This window comes from Mesocricetus auratus, unplaced genomic scaffold (genome assembly GCF_017639785.1).
Source record: "Mesocricetus auratus isolate SY011 unplaced genomic scaffold, BCM_Maur_2.0 Super-Scaffold_100003, whole genome shotgun sequence".
Classification (NCBI taxonomy): Eukaryota; Metazoa; Chordata; class Mammalia; order Rodentia; family Cricetidae; genus Mesocricetus; species Mesocricetus auratus.
The window spans coordinates 41,756,165-41,763,577 of NW_024429188.1; the positions used below are offsets into that span (position 1 = coordinate 41,756,165).

Below are 7,413 nucleotides of genomic sequence, written 5' to 3' on the forward strand. Positions count from 1 at the left end.
CATGGGGTGTTGTGTGCCTGGAATTCAAACATTTCATTTTTATGTCCCATTCTCCACAAACTCTGTATAATGTATTCAAACTTTCTATGATTTAACTTTAAGTTTTCATATTTTGTCTTCATCATTTATTTTTATCCTTAGGAGACAATCTTTTTAACCTTAAAAAATTTATCCTTATCTAAAATATTCTCTTTTCCTTTTAATCCTTTTTAACCAAAATACAGCCTCATACTTAACATCCTTCTGAATTAATTTCTCATGTTCATTTAGTCTTTCTTTTTTGTTCCATTTTCCTAAAAAGACTTGAATCTAAATAACATACAGGACACACTGTAGCAAATTAAGCTTGCTTGTGCAAGTGTCAAGCAAACATTATTTCTGCTTGGACATCATTTTCTACCCTATAGCTAGAAAAAAATTACATTTTAGCAAAAACTTCATCATACTATCAAAAACACTTTGATGTGAGAGACTGTTTCCTGTAAACAAAAACAGGCAGAAAATAAACCATATCTGGAGCCAATTCTTCTACATGTTAATCCTGTAATAAAAGTTTTAGATGACAAGAGATGTTTATTAATGCCTTTTAATCCCTATAAAAAGTTATAGGGGTTATTATTTCTGGTTTTCTTTCTTTTCTTTCAGGGAGAGTGTGAATGCAGTCTCCCACTACCACAAATTATGCAGTCAAGTTTCCTGCATTTGAACAAATCTCGGGGGTCAGTTCATCCGGAGTGCAATGGCTAAGCCTCACCTTGAGAAAACCACCTCCATGATCATGGTATCTCATGGTAAGTATTCTGGTTTTCTTTTTAAGGTATGACATTCCCTCTTGACCTCAGATTTTAAAATGTTTATACCCACTCCTACAGAGTACTCCATAACCCAACAAAAATGTAATACAAGGAACTTCCTTTAGAGTCAATTCAAGTTATTCCCAAAACTGGGTAGGCTAATACTGTTGCCCTTTGTTTGCCTCCATTAGTTTGAAGGTAAGCCCTTCCTGCTTGAACAAACCACATGTAGGACACAGAACTGAGGTTATTTAAGCTGGATATTCCTCTGGTCATGGCATTCTACCCCTAAAGAAAGCAACTAGTGACTGTTAAGAGAGGGAGAATCTAATTCTCCCAGAGATGAGACCCTTAATTGGTTAACCAATACAAAATGATCAGTCCCAAAACTACTTACACACAAAAAATAAAAACGATCAGCATGTTGTACTTATATATTTGACTCAGCATGCTGTACTTAGTATTTGTGCATATGTGACAATAATAATAAAAGAAAAAGAGGCTATCAATTTGAGAGTGGGGGAACTTGGGAGGAGTTTGAGGGAGGGTACATGGAAGGGGCTAGATGGTGGCAATAGGAGGGAAGTGATATAATTATATTTTAATAAAACTTTACTAACAATTAAAATACCAAAAATGAATAACATTGAGAGTTAGAATAAAGATACAAAAATATTTTTCACTTTATTTTTTTATTTAATTTTACATTCCAACCACAGTTCTCCCTCTCACCCCCTCACCTCCCCCCTAGCCCACACTCATCCACTCTTAACGCATGGGAGATGGGCCTGGCCCTACCCCAACCAATTAAGCCTATGAGGAATCAACTAATTGTGGCACAATAGGTTGGGGCAGGGCCAGGCCTATCTCCCATTCGTTAAGAATGAGCATGGCATCACACCAAAGGGAATCATGTCCAACAAGCTAGCTCTCATACCAGGACAAAAAGATGTTTTTGTACATTTTTGTGATGTTAAGTATCAAATCAGAACCCATGATTCTTAATCTAGAACACTGCCAATGATCTATACCTCAGCCTTAAAATTGTTTCTTTTAAAAAAGATTGACAAACCCTTACTCAAACAAACCAAAATAAATTGAGGAAAAATAAAAATAACAAAATTAGAAATTAAATAGAAATGGTACAGGAGATACCAATAAAATCGATGGCTAATGAGGTGTATATTAAAAATTCTTATCAAGTTAACTTCCAAAATCTAGAAGTGGATAGATTTCTATACATACTGCCTATCAAAAGTGAATGAAGAAGATAGATAAAAATAAGTTAGTCAGATTTACAATAAGTAATATGATTGTCAGTAGTAAAAAAGGTTTTACAACAAAGAAAACTGCAGATCCTATCAAATTCATTGCTTAATTCTACAAGGTTGGTTAAAGAACAAATAAACAATGTTACTCCAATTCGTCTGGAAAATAAAGTAGGAATAAATACTACTAAAATCATGTTTTGCCCAGCAGTGGTGTCCACACCTTTAATCCCAGCACTCAGGAACAGAGGTAGGTGGATCTCTGTGAGTTCAAGGCCAGCCTGGTCTACAGAGACAGTTTCAAGATAGCCAGAGAGACACAGAGAAATCCTGCCTTGAAAAACAAAAAAAGATGCTTTAAAGTTAATATTATTGGAATAGCAAAATTATTTGTGGCTCTAACAAAAGAAATTATTCTATACCAACATCCTTGATGAATATAAAAACAAAATGAAATATTTCCAAAATGAATTCAACAAAACAATAAAAGGATCAGATACCACAATTAAGTTTCCAAAAAAATGTAAGAGTGGTTTAACGCACACTGATTAATGTAATGCAGTATGTAAACAGAATCTGGTCACTCTCAACAGATGCAGAAAATGCCTTTTACAAATTTCAGTATCTCTTCATGAAAAATGCTGTGAAAATGTGTTGGGGCTGTAGCACAGTTATTAGGGTGTTTGTCTAGTATACATAAAGCCACAAATTCAGTTCATAAAACTGCATAAACCAGGCATGGTGGTAACCTAAGTAGTTGTGAGTTGGAGGTAAAAAGATCACCCTGCCTACACAGTGAGTTTTAAGTCAGTCATAGCTATACAAAACCCTGAAAAGTTAAAAATGAAGGGGAAAAAGTATTCCCCAAAGTAAATTAGTAATAATAGGAATGTATTTCAATAAAGTAAAATCTATTCTATAAAGTCTATAGCCAAAAGTATTAGTCAGGGTTCCCTAAATGAGCCCAACTAGTAGAATGAACACACACACAGAGAGAAATGGGATTTATTATAGTGGTTTGTATGCTGTGATTCTGGTAGTACAACAATGACTATCTCCTGATGGAAAGGCCAAGAATCCACAAGACTGGATGTCTCAGCAGTCTCAATATGGTGCTGAAGTCCCAGGGAATTCCTAGAAAACTACTGTTCTTCAGTCTGCCTTGGAAACCTGAAAAAGTAGCTTCTAACACCAGTGGAGGGATTTCTCAGCAACAGGATAGATGAACTTGCCAGCTTGAGGGAGGCTAGGCAGGCAAATAGGAAACATTTTCATGTCATTTTATATAAGCTGCTAGCAGAAGTTGTGGTCCAGGTAGTGTGGGTCTTACCATATCATATAATTCAATCAAAGACCCTTAACAGGCATGCTCGTTTTCTTGGGTTTTAGTTTATTCTAGATGTAGTCAAGTTGACAACCAAGAGTACCCGTCACACAATCACACCAACATTATAATAAATATGGGAAAACAGGATACATATTTTCCCAAAATGAGGTAGCAGAGTGAAATGTTCATGGGCCTAACTTTTATGCAATCTAGTGTTGGCATTGCTATCCAAAGCAACAAGGCAAGGGACAGAATTTTAAAAATGAGAAAAGTTACAAAGAATGAACTAAAACTGTCTTATTTGTAAAAAATACAATGTGATTTTTAAATGACCCAAAATAATTCTCTAGAAAACTACTAGATTAAATAAAACCTTTTAGCAAAGTAATAGAAAAATCAATATATAAGAAAATCACACAAGATTCAATGTACCAATAAAAATTATTATAAGAAAGAAATCAGAGTGGGGAAATTATATTTGTCACACCATTAAAATGTCCATGAATAAAGCCAACCATGGAAATGAACAGCATCTACACAGAAAATTTCATACTGAAAGAAACTGAATAAGGAACTAAAAGGCAAAAGGGTGCCAGGTTTTCATGGAATAGAGGAATTAATGTTTTAATATTAATACATTGGCTGTATTCTCTCCAACTGACACAGAAATTTAATGTAATCTCCATCAAAATGCCATTAACACCTTTTTCATAAGTAAAAAGTTATAAAAATTTATATGAAGCACAAAAGACACACACAATAGCTAAAACAATTTGAGACACAATGCTGGAGGAGGCAGCATAATATACAATTCAAATTATACTTCATAGCCACAATAACAAAACTGTATTAAGTTGCCACAAAAGCAAATACATAGGGTAATGGAATATACTTAAAGATTCAGAAATGATCCAATACAGCTATGCTATGAAATTACTAAATGGACCAAGACACACTGTGAAAGAAGACAGACTGTTTAACATGTGATATATGTAAAAGTGGAAAGGCATATGCAAAAGACTGAATCTAGATATGCATGTCTCACCCTGTACAAAGTGAATGAAAGACCTTAATGATATATATGAGACTTTAAGATTACCAGATAAATATATATAGGAAACACCTCAGGATCTAGGCATGTGCCATGCCTTTCTGAATATGCTGTAATAGCTCAGGAAACTGTGACAAGAATTTACAAATGGTATAGTGTAGCACAAATTCTAATTGATCTAACAAAAACTCGGAATCAGATATTGGGGTTAATGCTGAAGGATTAGAGAAGCAGAACAGCCAGCCACTATACAGTTCTCACTTCTACAAATGCTCAGACCAAAGGGGTGATCATGTGCTCAGACTGCACCCTCAGACTGCTTAGATTGCACTGCTCCTCAGGCTGCATCTCTCTTGTCTCCTCCTGCCTTATATTCCTCTCTCTGCCCAGTCATATCACTCCTGTCTCCACTTTATTGTGCGGGGATTAAAGTCCTGTGAACCCAAGTGCTGGGATCACCTATGTATGAGCTCTGTTTCTCTATTAGACTGATTCAATTTTATGTAACTCAGGGTAGCCTAGAACTCACACATATCCCTCTGTTTCTGTCTCCTGAGTGCTGGGATTAAAGGTGTGTGCCACCACTGCCTGGCCTCTATGGTTGACTAATGTGACTAGCTTTGTACTCTGAACTTCAGGCAGGCTTTATTTGTTAGATCATAAACAAAATATCACCATAGTATAGAATTAAATTTAAAATCTGCTACAAAGCAAGCATTCAGTAAAGAAAATCTGTGGTCATAGTTTTTTTTTCTGAAAATATCTCTTGACCCCAAAGAGACTGAACTTTTGCTAGACCTTGTGGTCAACAATTCATGATGATATCAGCATTTAAGAGCCTGTAGCAAACTGACCTAGACAATCTGCATATATGTTATGATTGCATTGCTTCATGTTCTTGTGGTACTACTAACAGTGACAGCAGGGTCTGTTTCTGACTCTTTTGCCTGCTTTTGGGATCTTTTCCCTCCTACTGGGTTGCCTAGTACAGCCTTAATATGAGAGGATGTGCCTAGTTCTATTATAATTTGTTCTGCCATGCTTTGTTGCTATTCATGGAAGACCAGCCCTTTCTTGAACAGAAATGGAGGAGGGAGTGGATTGGAGGGTGAGAACAGAGGGGTAGGGGTTGGGCAGGGACTGGGAGGAGAAAAAGGAGGGGAAACTGTGGTCAGGATGTAAAACAAAGTTTAGATACTTAACCTGCTGTCCTACTGTGTACTCACTGTGTGTAAATTTAACCTGCTTTTAAGAGATCAACACTCTTTCTTAGTTTTGTCTTTGTGTGGTTTGTGTATCAGGGTAACTGTGGCCTTGTAAAAAGAGTTTGGCAATGTTTTTTCTGTTTCTATTGTGTTGAACAATTTGAGGAGTGTGGTATTAGTTCTTCTTTGAATTTCTGATTGAATTCTGCACTGAAACCATCTAGCCCTGTGCTTTTTTTGTTGGGAGACTTTTGATGACTGCTTCTATATCCTTAGGGGTTATAGATCGATTTAAATTGTTTATCTGGTCTTGATTAAATTTTTCATATGATACCTATATAGAAAATTGTTCATTGCCTTTAATTTTTCTAATTTTTTGGAGTACAGATTTTTGAAGTATGACCTGATGATTCTCTGGATTTCCTCAGTGTCCGTTGTTATGACCCCCTTTTCATTTCTGATTTTGTTAATTTTGATGGAAGGGAAGGAGGAAGGTAGATACTCGGGTTGTGGTAAAGACAGAGAGGGAGAGCAAAGAAAGATCTATTTTGATAGATGGAGCCATTATGGGGTTTGCAATAAACCTGGCACTAGGGAAATTCCCATGGATCCACAAGGATGACCCCAGCTAAGCCTATAAGCAATAGTGGAGAGGGTGCCTGATTTCCCCTATATTCAGATTGATTACTCCCTTAATTGTCATCATAGAACCTTCATCCAGCAACTGATGGAGGCAGATGCTGAGATTCACAGCCAAGCACCATGCCAAGCTCCCAGAGTCCAGTCATAGAGAAGGAGGAGCAATCACATGAGCAAAGGGGTCAAGACCATGATGGGGAAGCCCACATAAACAGCTGACCTGAACTAGTGGGAGCTCACTGACTCTGGAGTGACAGCTAGGGAACATGCATGGGTCTGAGCTGGACCCTCTGAATGTGGGTTGTATGGTTTGGGCAGTTTATGGGACCACTGGCAGTGGGACCAGTATTTATCCCTAGTACATGAACTGGCTTTTTGGAGCCCATTCCCTATGGAGGGATACTTTGCTTAGCCTAGATACACGGGGGAGGGCGTAGGCCCTGTCCCAAGTGACTTGACAGACTTTGATAACCCCCAATGGGAGGCCTAACCCCCCCATGGGAGTCCTCACTCTCTCTGTGGAGTGGATGAGGGGTGGGGTGTAGGAAAGATAGGGAGAGTAGGAGGAGAAGAGGGAATGGGAACTGGGATTGGCATGTAAAATAAAAAAGATTGTTTAAAAAATGAGATCAATACAATCAAAGTTACTGTACCTTGGAGTTTTCATGTAAACAGCTTTGACAACCTAAACTAAATGCATAGCTTTAATCTTAATTTATGCAGTCTTCCTTGCCCTGTCACAAAATAATGTGTGGTGTGTGGTGTGGTGTGGTGTGTGTGTGTGTGTGTGTGTGTGTGTGTGTGTGTGTGTGTGTGTGTGGTATGGTGTGGTGTAGTAATCATGGCTGAAAATAACACCTGTCTGTGGTTTTGAGTGCTATTCTGGGTGTCAGTAAAATAACTTATTCCCTCGTAAAACTCTTCTAACAGTTTTTATAAAGAAGCCCTCACGTCTCTGTCATACCTTGTTTCCTGTGGTGTTCAAAAAAAATAAAACAAATCCCTTTGTTAGGTTCAAACAGAAGACACGGGAGGAGAATTGGAGAACTCAAATTTGAACTTGTTCTTGGTCAAGAAGTTGCTTTACTTTTATTTCTTAGTATGTTATTGGTGTATTGTGATGCTCTGC

General features: G+C 37.3%; 1 non-coding gene across 1 annotated transcript; it reads right to left on the bottom strand.

The window, feature by feature from the left end:
• Positions 1 to 643: 643 nt before the first annotated feature.
• On the bottom strand, positions 644 to 799 carry LOC121140118. Its single transcript, XR_005876950.1, has one exon. It is a non-coding gene; the product is annotated as a U1 spliceosomal RNA (small nuclear RNA).
• Between the last annotated feature and the right edge of the window lie 6,614 nt (positions 800 to 7,413).